The sequence below is a fragment of the Talpa europaea genome (genome assembly GCF_964194135.1).
Source record: "Talpa europaea genome assembly, chromosome: 2".
NCBI lineage: Eukaryota > Metazoa > Chordata > Mammalia > Eulipotyphla > Talpidae > Talpa > Talpa europaea.
Window position 1 is genome coordinate 125654991 of NC_140068.1, and position 15804 is coordinate 125670794.

Sequence of the window (15804 nt, forward strand, 5' to 3'; positions counted from 1 at the left end):
GGGTCCGTGAGGCCGCGCACGTTGTCAGGGGGAAGCAGGCTTTTACAGGGTGAGGAGAGGTCAGGTGGGAGACTGGGTTTATAGGGCAGGGAAAGGATTTGTAGGGGGGGAGGTTAATTGTCTGAATCCTCTAGGCAGGCTTCCACATTCCTGTTCCCAGGTGGGCTTCCTGGTGGGTTTTTGCATTCAGGCCTCCTGCATGGACCCTTCATACCAGCCTTTTGTTGATAGGAAAAAGGGCAGAAGTTTCTTTCTTTGGCTACTTCCTGCTGGAAGGGGATGAAGACAAGGGAGTGGTTCAGGCCTCCTTATGAGGGTCTTCTGCAGGGATGGGAGAATGTGGGTGGAGAAGGAGTTGGTTAAAGGTGGTAGGAGGGCCTCCCCGGTGGCGCAGCGGTTGAGCGCTGGGTTGCGAAGCTGCCCGCAGCCTCTGCAGCGCCAGTTCGATTCCCGGCTGCTCCCCGGCCACCAGAGGAGGGTCCCACATGGCGCGCAGACCTCTCCTGCCGCCCGCTGCTCCCCTCAGCAGTGTACCTCGGTCCTTCTGCCTGCTCTGCTCCCCGCTCTGGCTCTGGTGAATTCTCTCACCCTCCTGCGCTTCTGACTGTACCCAGTGCTTGTATAAATAAATAAATAAATCTTTAAAAAAAAAAAAAAAAGTCTTCTCACATTTAAAAAAAAAAAAAATAAAGGTGGTAGGAGACATTTCCCGAATGCGAGCCTGTGTGAATTTTAAGAGGCAAGGAGCAAAAAGAAAAAACGAGGTTATTATTAATATTGGCTCCAAGAGTGGGAGGAGCCATGAGGCTATAGGATTTTGAAACCATGTCAGCGGAGAGTTGGAGCCCCCGCTTTCCCTTTCCACGTCTTTGCGTAGTTTCATGAAGGCTTCCACATTTTGTTCTACAATCCCTGACTCACTGATATAGTAACAACATTCTTCCCTGAGGAACAGGCAGGTGCCCCCTTATCAGATGTTAACAGGTCCAGAGCCCACCGGTTTTGGAGAGCGGCCTGTGCCAAGGAGGGGAGCTGTCGTTGTAACGATGCTAAAGACACAGAGTTTTTTTCTAAGGAGGTATCTATCCTTTAACCAAAATGTTAGAAGTGCGGGAATGAAAGCCGAAAAGGGCGTCAGTTTGCTGGCAGGGGTAGCTGTGATTGGAGTCCCATAGGGGGACTGAGAGGTGGGGGAGTCTGGCAAGCAGCATCCATTATCTTGGCTGTAGTGGTATTGAGATTAATTGGAGCTGCCGCCAGTAGAGGCCTCTGAAGGGAAGCGCAGAGGAAACAAGAGGAGGTATTAGTCCCAAAAGAGTCATTTAGGAAGGGTATAACATTTTGGATTATATGAATCCACGCTGAGGGTGTCTCGGTCTTTTCTGATGATGTTATCTGATTTTATAGGACTTGTTCCGAATGGAGGATGCCCCGGGAGACTTGGACTGTGGCATTTTGTGTTGGGACATATTCCCTTGAGAAGGACAATGTTGCCAGCCAGTAGAAATACACTGCGGCTTGGACTCCCTGTACCCAATTTGGTCTCAAGGATCTGAAATAGCAGAGTTAACTTAATTCATACCGAAACCCGTATTATGATGGACCGGAGAGAACATGCAGCCTTTGTCTGGAAGGTGCACTGTGCATGACGGGTAAGGGCACCCCCTATATTATCTGTAGGTATTTTTGCAGTGATTTAAGGTTTGATGGTAAAAGAAATAAAAGACGGTGTTCATAGGATTAGTAATTGACGAAAGAGTTAGGGTGAGAGTGATGGGTGCTGTGCATCCGGCCTGTGGGCACTCCACAGTATCCACCACGTGGGTAGTCTCAGTGGATCCTGAGACAAAGGTTTCCCTAACTTTGAATTTCCATACATAGGACACTGGGCTAGGGGAGATTTTGAAAAGAAATGCGCATCCTAGTAGGACCCAGGTTAGGACATGCATACTGTTTGTCTTCCGGGGCACGTTTGACCAGAGAGAGATGGTGCCAGGAGGGGTCTCCCAGAAGTGTTACCACTATAGGCGTGGTGAGAAGGACCGTGTGTGGACCGGTCCACGGAGGCTGCAGTGGCTTTGGCTGAAGTGATTTGTGCAGGACTTGGTCTCCCGGCTGCAGTGGTGGGGAAGGTCAGTTGAAAAGGTCGAGATTCAAGGCAGGACTGGGTAAGTGCAGGTCTACGTGTTCCCAGAGCAGCTGCAGAGCTCTAACAAAAGTTTAGTCAGGTGATCCTTGATTAGCCCATTGGCGTGCCCCACTTTCCTTGAGGATTGTGGGTGGTGGGGAATGTGAAGCTTCCAGGTGACACCCAGAGCCACGGAGACCTGCTCAGTAACATTTGAGATAAAAAGCTGGACCATTGTGAGATTGGAGAGAGGTGAGGAGGCCAAAGCGTGGGATAATGTGGCTAAGAAGGGCCTCTGTTACCACCTGAGCCATTTTTCTAGCTGCAGGAAGACCTCGACCCAACGCGTTATTGTATTAACCATTGTTAGCAGATATTTAACCTTTTTGTGAGTAGGGAGTTGAGTAAAATCAACCTGCCAATCCTGTCTGGGTAAGTGTCCACGCAGCTGGTGAGCTGCAAGGCTCCTAAAAGCTTAAGTATAAGTTTAGCGTTCATGATGGGGGACCCCTTGGTGGAGAGGAACCCTCTTTCCTGCCAAATCGCAGCATGACTGTGAGCCATAAGGAAGGCATATGTTGAATCCGTATAGATGTTGACTTTCTTATGGTTGCGGAGGGTCAGGGCCCTGGTTAAATGCTATGAGTTTTGCCTTTTGGAAGGTGGTTTCTCTGGGCAGCTTTCCTGCCTCAATTACCTGATTGATGGTAACAATGGCCTAGGCAGCCCTCCGCTGACCTCGTGCATTTACACAAGAGCCACCAGTCTACACATACAGTAGGCATCTGACAAAGGGGAGTCAGTTAAACCCAGTCTGGAGGTTTGCATTTTTTTCCCCAGGATTTCAGGACACAAATGGACGACAGAAGGGGGCCAGAGACAGGCAGAAGAGGGGCTGGGTTGAGAGAATTAGACTGAATAAGACTCACCAGAGGGTTTTCGAGAAAGAGCACGTGGAAGTCCTGTGAGTGGGCAGGAGTGAGAGTGGAGAGAGGGCGGGGAGACAGGAGGGCCTGAAGGCAGTGTGAGGAATGTGCTTGGACAGGTCTTCCCAGGGTAAGTTTGAGGGGTTCCCGGGTGAGTAGAGCTGCCGCCGCCAGGGCTCTAAGGCGAGGTTGCCAGCCCCTGACTGTGGGATCCATCTGCTTGGAGAGATAAGAGACAGGACACAGGGCTGGGCCCAGAGGCTGGGAAAGGCCGCCTGCTGCAATGCCCCGACATGCATCTGTGCACAGGAGGAAAGGCTTTTCTGGATGAGGAAGGCCAAGGGCAGGTGCCCTAAGGAGGATATGTGTGAGTAAAAGGAAGGCCCTTTGGACCTCCCCGGAGGATTGGAGACGTCCTTTGGGGGAGGCATTTGCTGTGTCGTACAGTGGCTTGGCTGGGAAAGCAAAATTAGGGATCCACGATGGAAGAATCCGACCAAACCTAGGAAGGAAAAGGGTTTGTTCTGCCGATTCAAGGGAGGGAAGGCCCCGGATGGCCTGTTTGTGGTCCACCGTCAGCTGTTTGGAGGAAGGAGTTAGTGGAAGACCCAGATAGACGGCTGTGGGAACTGAAAGTTGGGCTTTGGATGGGGAGACACGGTATCCTTTTGAGCCCAGGAAGGTGAGGAGTTGTGCAGTGTGTTGCTGAGATTGTGGCGGAGAAGGACTGCAGAGGAGGAGGCCAGCGACATCCTGGAGGAGAGTGCGGGGTGGAGTATGACGTGACGGGAGATCACTAGCTCATGCCTGACCAAACAGATGAGGGCTGTCCCGGAACCCCTGAGGCAGGACTGTCCAGGCCAGTTGCTGGGAGGTGTGTGTGTCCAGATCTTCCCAAGTAAAAGCAAATAGGAAGTAACCTTGAGGATCCAGAGGGATGGAAAAAAAGTCATTTTCAAGGTCAAGTACAGAGAAGCGTGTGGTAGAAGACAGTATATGAGATAGGAGGGTGTTGGGGTTGGCACTCCGGGATGGATAGGCATCACCGCCATGTTAATGAGGTGAAGGTCTCGCACTAGGCAGTAAGAACCGTCAGGCTTTTTAACGGGGAGGATGGGAGTATTACAGGACGAGTTCATAGGAGTAAGGAGTCCCTTTCCCAGGAGTCATTGGATGATGGTTTGAGACCCTGACGGTGAGTGAGGGAGATTGGAAACTGGAGGCGAAAGGGAAAAGAAGGATCCTTAAGGCGAATGAGGACTGGGGTATGATGAGTGGCAACAATCAGGATAGAGATATTGTAGACCAGGGGGTTGACAGTGGGAGGAGACAGCGGGGAGTCCTGAGGAGGATCAGGGGATGTTTGGAGCAGTGGGAGGATGAGAGCAGCGCTAGGATCTTGGAACCATGAGTAGCCCCGAGTTTGGTCAGGCGGTCTCGACCCAGGAGTGGTGTGGGGCACAAGGCATGACTAGGAAAGAGTGGCCCAGTGGTCCTGGGCTGAGAAGGAAGGCCGTCAGCACCCGTAGCCGAGACCTGAGAAGGATAAACTTGACTGGAATAGGAGGGGAGGACAGAGAAGGCAGCCTCCGTGCCAACCAGAAAGGAGATGGACTTACCTGCTACCTTGAACATTACTCTGGGCTCCTCGAAGATTATTGGAGTCGATGAGTCCGGGCCTCTTCAGTCCTCAGCCGCCAAACCCAAGACTGCCGGTGGAAGTGTAGCAGGGACTGGAAGTGTTACAGGGCAGCCCCAATACAAAACGGGGTGCCTGACTGTGGGTCCTCACCCGTGTGCTTAAAAGGACTTATCAATGCTCTACTGCACGCACATACAAAAGATTAATAAAAGGTTCATTTATAAGGGAAGGGCAAATGAGGAAATGTACAACTCAGGGAGAAAAGTGGGAGATTAAATTTTAAATGTGTCCTATCCAATCCGCCTATCTGGAATCCCAATGGCACTCTGAGAGCTGGCCGCAAGCCAGGAGTCCTGAAGCCAGGAGGTGAGTGAGAGGTAGACCCCAAGGCCCACGTGTTTGGTTTTTATACCAAATCTGGCTGCTTAACCCCACCCTCAGGTCCCAGCAACCTTCCCTTTGGTGGTGACGGGATTTGTCTTTCCCAATGTCTCGATGGCTTTGGTCTGGAGTGGGGGTGGAGTCCACAAAGCCTGTATGGGATTAGCTCAGGACATCCTTTCCCCCTAACAATTCCCCCCTTTCACTTTTTGCCACCATTTCCATGGTGATAAAGATCAAATATGTGGATGCTGGGATATAATCTCAGATGAAAATTTTCCAGGGTTCCAGTGTGAAAGAAAGCCAGTCCCTCCAGGTATTGTCCATTGTGGAAAGCAAAAGTCCTCCATTCCTGGAAAAACAGTTCATCAGTCCAAGCCAAAAAAAAAAAAAAAAAAAAAATTCTGGAGGCATTAGCCAGAACAAGATAGCAAATACTTCAAAATCACAGGAAAAAAAATCTTAAAATGGTTAAAACCATTATGTAAAAACAAATTCTCTCAACTTTAATCCCAAATTTTGAACAGCATAGCAAAAGTTTGCAAACTAAATGTACTTTTAAACCATAGTACCTATTTTTGCATAAAATCATAGGGCAGAATAACTAAGCAGCAATTTTAGCTGGCTTTGTTGGAATACTCCATATAGGATCAGAGTGAACTGTTGACATCCGGTCCATGTAGGTTTCAGGAACAAAGTTGGTCTCATCAGACTCCTTCTAGGCTTTCCTCTTCTCGAGGGTACCAGGGACTTTTCGTTGGCCGGGTTGTCCAGTCCTGCCAATGGAGGCAGCTTCCTCACCTTCTTTGGATGTCTCTGGAACCCTACGAACAAAGCAAACAGGTTCTCCTCTTCTTGGTTCAGCTCTGTTTCAACTTTCTGGAAGAACTCCACTCAAAGCCACACAATAACACTCATGTCCAATTTTTTGTTCAAGCAGACAAAATCCCTATGGAATTTATGCAAAAACAGACTCTGAGATAAGTAGTAAAAGATTGCTACCACTATTTTTATGCTGTGTTGGTATCAAGGGGAGAGAAAATGCAAACACAAGTTAGCTTTGCTGGAAAAAAAAATGCAACCTTGCTGCAGATCCTGGTCACCAAAACAAGAAACTTTGTGGATTCAGAACAAAATGCAAAAAAAAAAAAAATCAGTATTATGTGAAAGAAAACTTAGTAAATATCAAGTGTATTTCCAGGTCTATTCAGTCCTTTGTGGGAAAGTTTTATTCTCAACAGTTCCATCAATAGGAATCTGTTGAGACCCTTTTCTCCCTATATTTCCAGAAACCATTTCTATACAGGGCCTCCCCTGGTGGTGCAGCAGTTGAGCGCTGGTCTGCGAGGCTGCCTGAAGCCTCTGTAGCACCGGTTCGTTCCCCGGCCACCGGTGAGGGTCCAAAAAAAAAAAAAATCTGTAGATATTAAACAATTGAAGTATACAATATTACAGGGCGACAGTCACCATTGATAATTTACACACATATCAGGTCAAAGTGTTACCCATTTTCCCAAGTAACAGCGCTTCCCTTCTAGTTTTACTCTACTAGGTAAGCCAAATAGAACAAATTCATCGAACGCCTTTCCCAGGAGGAAAGGGAGAAACTTTGTGGAGTGTCTCAGGAGCTCTACTGCGGTTCCACAAAATTTCCTTGCATCAGCCAAATGACAGGCTACCAAATTTGTACTTGAATTTAGATTTCTGGGAAGCTTTGCCATAAGTATCAGAAAAACAACAGAAACAACAATATTCAATCTCTATGAAGGCATCGGCTTAGTTTAGTAGTACAATGTTGACAATCAAACCATAACCTTTAGTTTTTTTCTCATAACTGGAGATTCTCTCTTTTTTTTTTTTTTCCAATGTCTATGGGCACAATGTGTACCAATTTTTCAACCACTGGAAGCCAAGACCAAGACACAAGGAAAGGACATACATACATACAACATATAGACACAAAGAACTCTTTAGTTAGCATTTATCACGCGTGGGATATCTCATACAACTGCAGTTTCACTGATAGGCCAAAGTAACAAAAACAAGCAGAGAAAAAAAAAAAACCTCAAAGTTATAAACAAAAAGTTAAAAGGAAATACCAAAATCAAGATTGAAAGTCTATCTGTGTAAAAAAAAAAAAAAATACTGCCAGCATATGCATGATCCTAGATGTTATTTCATGTCTCCTAAACATTGAAAGGAAGATTGGTTAGAGCATGTTAGTTTTCTCAGGGTTTAGTTAGTTTTCTCATGTTAGTTTTCTCAGTCCTTGGGTATCCTGCAATAACTGGAAAAGAAGTCAGTAACATTCAAGTTTTTGTCTGTTTCTTAAACAAATATCTCAAGTCCTCAGTGGGTTCACAAGACCTGTGGGACTTCGTCTCTGGGTCAGTTCCTCTTGGGGCTTTCTTAACTCTGGAATGATGTACCCAGGGTTTTATGCCTGCAAGTTTCAGAGAAGTATATGTGCTCAGCAAAACATCATAGGGACCAGTCCATTTTTCTGACAGTTGATTTTGGGCATCCCCACACTGTCAAGTCTTCAGTAAGAACTGATCTCCAGGTCTGAAGGGATGCAGTGGTTGATCAGGAGGCATAGAGATCCTCAAGGTTGCAAAGTTATGAATTACTGCCAGAACCTCCTGGATGTGTTTCACATATTGTGTGATGCGGCAATCTTGTGCTATTTCCAGAAGTGAAGCCTGGAAGGGTCTTTCAAACACAATTTCAGAGGGGCTTAATTGTACTTAATTGTAGCCCACTTCTAGGTGCCACTCTTATGAGGAGGAGGGCAAGGGCTGGTACCTGGTCCCAACATAGCTGTGTTTCTTGGCACAGTTTTGCCAAGGCTTTCTTCAAGGTGTGGTTCATCTTTTCTGTTTACCCAGAAGACTGTGGTCTCCATGCAGCATGCAATTTCCAGTTGATCTGTAACGCACTGCTTTCTGCAGGAGTAATGTCAGAGACGAATACCGGCCCATTATCACTGTGGATGGAGCTGGACAACCCAAAGCAAGGGATTATCTCCTTCAGCAGCTGTTTTGCAACCTCAGAAGGTTTTTCCGTCATTGTGGGAAATGCTTCCACCCATCCCGAGAACATGTCCACAAAAACCAATACGTATATGAAATTGCCTGTTGTTCTAGGCATTTGTGTAAAGTCTACCTGCCAGTCCTCAAAAGGGCACTTGCCCCGATATTGAACCCCAATGTCTTTTGGGTGGCAGTCAGTCTTGGGGTTATTCCTGGCACATAGTTGACAACCTCGGGTGATCCGTTGTGCTATTGTATGTAAATATGGGCCCTTCAAATATGGGCGCACCGTTTCTAATAAGGCATCTCTCCCATAGTGAGATCCTTCGTGCAGATGTTTTAGCAACGTATATGCAAGGGCCTTTGGGAGGAGTATCATCCCATGGGAGTTTACTCTCCAAGTGGAGCTGGGGTCAAACTCAGTGAATCCCCATGCACGAGCTCTCTCCTCATCCCGCTCAGTGTATTCAGGAGCATACTGAGTCAGGTCCACAAGAGGGATGAGTGCACCCTGGAGGGCAGAACAGGCAGCGGCCTTAGCCACCGATCAGCTGTCCTGTTACACTTTGCCATGTCAGACCCACCCTTTTGGTGGCCAGGGCAATGCATCACAGCCACAGGTGATGGTAAAGCTACTGCCTTTAACAAGGCCAGGATTTCTAATGGATATTTGATGTCCTTGTTACTGGCAGTAAGGAGTCCCTGTTCCTTCCAAATGGCCACGTTTATGTGGAAAATCAAAAAGAGTACTTGGAGTCAGTAAATATATTGACTCTTTTACCTTTCAAGAGTTCCAACACATGGGTCAGGGCTATTAATTTGGCTTTTTGCGCTGATATACCTGCCGGAAGAGCCTTGGCCTCCACGGTGTTCTGGAGCGTCACCACTGCGTATCCCACGCATCGATGGCCTTGGTTCATGAAGCTGCTGCCATCTGTAAATAGCTCCCACTCTGGATCTGGCAGAGGCTGGTCAGTCAGATCTGGTCGGCTGGCATACACTGTGTCTATGATTTCTAAACAGTTATAGATTAAAGTGGCATCCTCAGGTCCATCTGCATTACTTGGAAGCAGTGTGGCGGGATTCAGGGAATTAGGAAACTGCAGCTTCACATTAGGATTGTCCAACAGAGCTGCTTGATATTTTCCCATTCGCCCAGCGGTCAAAGTCCACCCTTCTGCTCCAGCAATGTCAAGACCTGATGTGCACACACACAGTGATGGGCTGACCCAATGTAAACTTCTCCGCCTCGTGTAGGTCACAATTGGCAGCGACAACACGCAAACATGGAGTAATATTCCATGGTGTATATGTACCACATCTTCTTGATCCAGTCATCTATTTTTGGGCATTTGGGTTGTTTCCATAACTTAACTATTGTAAATAGTGCTGTTATAAACATAGGGGTGCAGGTGCCCTTGAAATGAATGTTTCTGTGTCATTTGGGTCAATGCCTAGGAGTAGAATCATGCATGTAAATGTTTATAGCAGCACACCCATAAGTGTGAGCTGCCCATACCGACTTCCTTCCAAAGACAACAGCCTCTAAATAAATGGGAAAAAGAGAAGCTTTTCAGGAAGAAATCTGGGAAAGTGTGCCTTAGCCAGGTGTTGAAGGTTAACACCATCAGTGATGGGTCAGGTGGACATAATGAGCACTGCCGTGGTGAGTGGACAATGTCCCTGCGCCCCTGGAGTCTGCTTCCCCAAACCCACAGTCCCAGTCAAAACAAAAAACCTAAATTGAGGGACAATAGTCCTGAGCAGTGCTCCTTGATGGAGGCTAAGAGTAGGAAATTTAGGGTGGAGGGGTCACAAGACCTGAAACTGGAGGTGGGGTTAGAAGTGATTAACATAGTCATTAAATCAATTATGGAAATGAAAATCGCTGTGGGCCAACTGCTATAGCAAGTATCACATGCTACAGGAAGTATAAGGAGGTGCAGACCAGAGGCGGGATACAGGGATGGAGCCATTGCAGAGACTCGCTGCTCCTGACAAATCAGCCCAGTCACACCATAGAAGTAATTAATTTAACAACAGATGACAATTCCACAAAGGAATGAGCCCTCCCAACTAGAACAGACCTCAGGGCCTTTTCTGCCCCAGGAAGACTCAGCTCTGCTTCCAAGGCTCCACCTAGGGCCTGCAGGCTTCTCCTCACACACCCGCCCTCTCCAAGGGCAGCTCCTCCTGTCTACTGGTGTCTCTGCACAAGCATCATCTTCTTTCCTTGTGTGTGTGTGTGTGTGTGTGTGTGTGTGCCCTCACGCCACTGAGAGGAGGACTCTGGTGAAGCTTTTCTTACAGGTGACCCAAGAACCTCCATCTGTGACCCCAACACCTCTCCCGAACATCACTCCTCACCAGTGTCAATGTTATAAAAACAAGGAAAGTCTGAGGAACTGTCATCCAGGCAAACTGGATGGGATTATGGAGCATCAAATGGACATTAGCAAAAACTGAAATGAAAGTATGGCATTTAGTTATTATGTCAACATTGCTGCAGTAGTTGTTAAAAAAAAAAAAACTGTACTCGTGTAGGATGTTAACATGGAAATGGTGTGGGAGAAACAAGACGTGTACTGCCTTTGCAACTTTTCTGTAAATCGAACAGTATTCTTTAAATGTTATTTTTTTAAATACTCTCAATATTTAATAGGTTATAGAAGGAAATATTTTCTCTTTTCCAGTGGTCCCAGGAATCACTGTCCAGGGACTGGAGAGAGGGGTTCTGAGTAGAAAAGCTAGAAACCTCACACATAGGGCAGGCTCCGGAGTCTCCTCTCCTCTGAGCCCTGCTGCTCTGACTCCTCACAGAGCATCTCACCCCCAGGACGCCGCCCTCCAGGACCCCCAACTCTGGCCACCTCAGCCCCGCCCCGTCCTGGCGGCTCCACCAGAATCCGGAACAGGCGGCAGCGCCCCCGTGTGGCCACAGGGCTGAGCACAGGAGCCCAGAGCCGCCCTTTCTCCTGCTCAGCCAGGCCCTCCCCAGGCTCCCTGGGCCCCCAGCGGCAGGACAGGGATCTGCACACAAGGGGCCGCCCAAGTCCAGTGTCAGGTCTGAAGTCTTCAAATTTTCTTGGTCCTATGGCCAAAGGACAAAAGCAGGTTTCCAGGTCATAACAGCTGATTCCCAGATTATGGGCTGATCCCCAAATATAGAGGTTCCTTCAGTCTCGGATGGATCCTTGGACTCCAGAGTCTCTGTACTTTGTTTCTGCTTCTGCTTCCAGAGGTGAAATCACTTCCACCTGGGAATTAACATTCTATTCTACCCAGGAGCCCAGGTCCTCACCCAGGAAAAGGACAAGGTTCCAGGAAAACGCCAAGACCCGTGGGCCGACCACCGATCCACGTCTTACAGCAGGGGGGAGCAGGAGTGATCAGAGCCGGGGAGAGACACGAGGAGCTGGTGGTGGTGTGTGGTGGATCATTGGTGAAAGGGCCGCACCTAAGAGAAACAATAACTATAGAAAGATGACCCACGGTGTAGGGAAATAAATATACATATTTAAAAAATTTTCCATCCCTGAATGAGGGGAGGGTCGAGGAGAGCCCCCAGGGAATGACCAGGAAAATGGGGAGGCTCCTGGAAATGGAGCAGAGGATGAAAATGGGGACTAGGAAAATGGGCCCAAAAGGAGTGGTGGGGGCACCAGGAAGGGTGGGGCCAGGAAGGGGCAGCATGGGGACACTGTGAGGGGAAGGTCTGTGTGGGTGACGCGGCTCTGGCTGGGGCTGGGAGAGTCTCTGTCTCCCCTGGTGGGACTGCAGAGGGGCTGGTGCTGTAACTGACCAGGGAATCACTTAAGTTCTGGGCCTTTCCTGTCCGTGCAGGGCTGGTGTGACTCAAACACGCACACTCAGGCTGATGAAGGAGAGAGAGGAGGAGAGGACAGATGGTTTGGAGGAGGCCCCCATTTCCTGAGCCACGACATCCTCCCCAACTCCCCAATGCTCGGGTGGCAGGGAGATTCCTGGAATCAAGAGGAGGTGATTCAGGGAATCAAGAGGAGAAAGGTCTGTGTTGCTCTGGAGGGCCAGCCCTGGGGGCTGATTCTGGGGCTCCAGGGCCCCACTCCCTGCAGGCGGGTCAGAGTCAGCCCTGCTCACAGCTCCAGGCTGCTGACAGCCCCTCTGTGCCGTGACCCTGCAGACACCGCTCTGGGGATAGTATAAAGAAAACAAAAGAGTAAAACTAAATGGGAATCTAAAAACGGTAGAACTCATTTTTTAAAATCACATATTTTGAAGGACACTTCAGAGGATGTGGAATCCTTTTCTGACAGCTCATTGCTATCAGGACCTTGACTGTCACGTGAGCTACTCTGGCCTCCACTGTTTCTTGTGAGAAAACAGCCACTGATCACTTTATTGCCTTAATATTTTACTGGTTTGTACCAAATCACTTCCTACTTTGCACCTAAAACAAAGTTCTGGCGTCTCCACAGTCTCTGAGGGGGAGGCGGCAGGAGGGGCCTCACTCAGAGGCTCCAGCTCTGGGTCCCACGAGGCTGCGATGGGGACGAGATGTTGGCGGATCTGAAAGGCCGTGATCAGCGTGGAAGGACCTGCCTCAGAGCTCATGCATGTGGCTCCTGGAGAAAACCCTCAGGTCCTTGTCCTGGGGGCATCCCCTTAGCTGAGGGTCCACCGTGTGCAGGGAGTCACCCCAGAGAGGGACCAGGAGGGGAGCCCAGGCGGGAAGTCTCAGCCCCTGTGAGCCTGACTCTGCACGTCCCTTCTGCTTCATTCTCCTCACAAGGAAGAGCCAGAGAGTCAGACACACTCACAGGGGGGAGTTGTCTCCCCTCATGTTTATCACAGAATTGGTGGAAAATCAAAAATCAACACAGAAGAACTTCTGGGCACTCATTATTTCCATTCTGCCTACATGAAAAATAAGCTGCCTCCCACCGAAGGCCCCCAAAAGTCTCTCCCATCACAGAAGCAGCGTAATGTCAGCATCTCATCACGTGACTCAGGACCATGCAGAGGAAGTTCCTTGAGAGCATCTGTGCAGTGAAGCCGTCTGTGCTCAGCTCCTCGTGGGCTGAGGCAGTTCCCTGCCCCACAAGCCCTGGATGTGGGTACAGTGGAGGACAGACACAGGGCAACTTGTAGACCCATTTCTTAATATGGTTCTAAAGCCACTTAATTGAGATATAACTTATGACTATCAAGTCACTAGTTGAGGCTCACCTCTCATGTCCTTCCTGTAAGTAATGAGCAGGGCGACCCCCTCTGTCCTTGCTCACCGGGCACCAGCCAGCCCCCCATGGGCTGTTCCCTCCATGGGACCCTCACCCCCATCACTCCTCCCCAGGGCTTTGCTCCCATCCCACCATCTACACTGACCCCCTTAATGGACACAGGAACCTCCACATCCCTCCCTCCCCTGCTGCCCGGCCTGCTCCCTGCCTGACCTCCTCTCAGCCCCTCTACAGGTGGGGGTGATACAGTAACAAATGACTAGTCTCTTAGACAGGCATTAACAAGGTTGTCTTTCCCCTATGTCCCTACAGGTTTGTCTTTGATGGGCATTAACAGGACTAAGAGTTTGTCTTCCCCCCATTTGTTGCAATTTCCCCCTTGTTTGAGAGATTTATCTTTATGACTCATCTCCCAGATGAATGTTCCTGCATTTCCTTTTTTTTTTCATTTTATTTTTTTCCTTCTTTTTTTTTTTTTAAAGATTTATTTATTAATGCATACCAGAAGTGGGGTACAGGCCAGGGGGAGGGGGAAGGGGTGGTGAGAGGATTCACCAGAGACAGAGCGGGGAGCAGAACAGGCAGACTGATGAAATACGCTGCTGAGGGGAGCAGCGCACGAGACAGGAGAGGTCTGCTGTGCCATGTGGGACCCTCACCCGCCGGCTGGGATCGAACTGGCGCTGCAGAGGCTGCAGACAGCTTCACAGCGCTGTGCTCAACCACCTGCGCCATGAGGGGAGTCCCGGGGTATTTATTTTTTTTTAATAATACTCCAAGCCCTCACTGTTCCTTCTCTTCCGTGCTGCCACCTTTCAACCGCAATAGCAACCCTGTGCTGTCTGATTCTGTGTAGAAACGGGATGTCGTGGAGATGACCCACTCCCCACACTGCCTGGTTCCCCTCCCCCTCCCTGGTCATGGCCACTCATGGAGGCAGGACTAGTAAGGGACCTTCTATTACAAAGGAAAAGCACAACAATTAAAAGAAAACTGTGTATATATGTCTCTGGTGAAGCCTCTCACCCTCCCGCGCATCTGGCCTGTACCCCAGTTCTTGTATAAATAAATAAATAAATCTTTATAAAAAATACCCCAATATACCTCTTGCTGCTGGAGATGGGGGCACCCAGAGGAGGAGAACAGAACTGAGCACAAAACAGTCATAATTCCCTTCTGGGGGGAACGTGGTCTGCTTAAACCCAAGAGGGATCAGATCAAAGGTGGTTTGGGAAGGCCAGATCTGTCAGGGATGGAGGTTGGAAGAAGTTCTGGGGGTGGGGGGGGGTTTGGCAACTAGGTGGAGGCTTCGTCCTCCCCCTGCTGGGATTCCCTAGTCCCTCTGGTCTGGCAGGAAGGGGGCAGCCTGCAACCCCTGTGGGCAGGTCTGGGGAAGCCAGATGTTTTAGGCAGGGGTTGGAAGGGGCTTGCCCTCCAGGAAGATGACACGCTACCCCCAGCTTCTCTGCCAGGGTAGAGTTTTTTTTTTTTTTTAATTATGCATACAAGAGCTAGGGTGCAGGCCAGAGGTGTGGGGTGGGGAGTGAGAGGATTCACCAGAGACAGAGTGGGGAGCAGAACAGGCAGACTGACTGAAATACACTGCTGAGGGGAGCAGCGGGCGAGACAGGAGAGGTCTGCTGCGCCATGTGGGTAACTCCCTGGCCAGGGATCGAACTCGTGCTGCAGTGGTTGCAGATAGCTTCATACCACGGAGACATAACCCCTTACACCACCAGGGAGGCCCCAGCAGTTTGTAATTCATACTTGATCCATGTCAGCTTCTCCTTGGAGCTGGCAGAGATGATTTTGCACTTAAGGGTGCACACTCAGGGGCCCAGAAGATAAGCATCAAGGCCTCCTTCTTGCTCTCCTTGGTCTGTTAGGTTGCGTCATGGAGGGCACAGTCCTGGTCTGGCAGTATCTTGACAAAGATGGGTAGGGGTTGTTCATGGCCTGGCCCACATCAGCTACCAGGATTTCTCTGCCCTCCGGGATGATGTTCTTCTTGTCCTCACACGGGCAGAAGAGCACCACCTTCTTGCGCCTCTTCACTTCCTGTGGCGTTGATGACTTACACACCTTCATGTCCTTGGACACTTTCCTGACACCTTCAGAGACAGCCACGCTGGAAGCCATGTTTCCCGAGAAAGCAAGGAGAGCCAGGAAAGGCAAGAGCTGCTATGGCTGCTGCCAGAATCTGACTGCATGTGGCCTTTCCCAGCCCCTTCTGTTTAGTATCAGATTCTCTATTTTATTTTTTTTTTTTTAAGATTTATTTAGATTCTCTATTTTAACAGAGGAGAAGCTGCAGCTCAGTGCAATAGAAGTTAAGACAGGGATGAAGACGACCCAGTCCCGCCTCTGCTGGAGCAGGAAAGTCATCAGGGAGAGACACAGGTCAGTGTGGGGAGGGATCTGGTGGGCAGGGCTGGGCCAGTCTCCCCACCTCCTCACATTATGCTAGTAGGAGCAC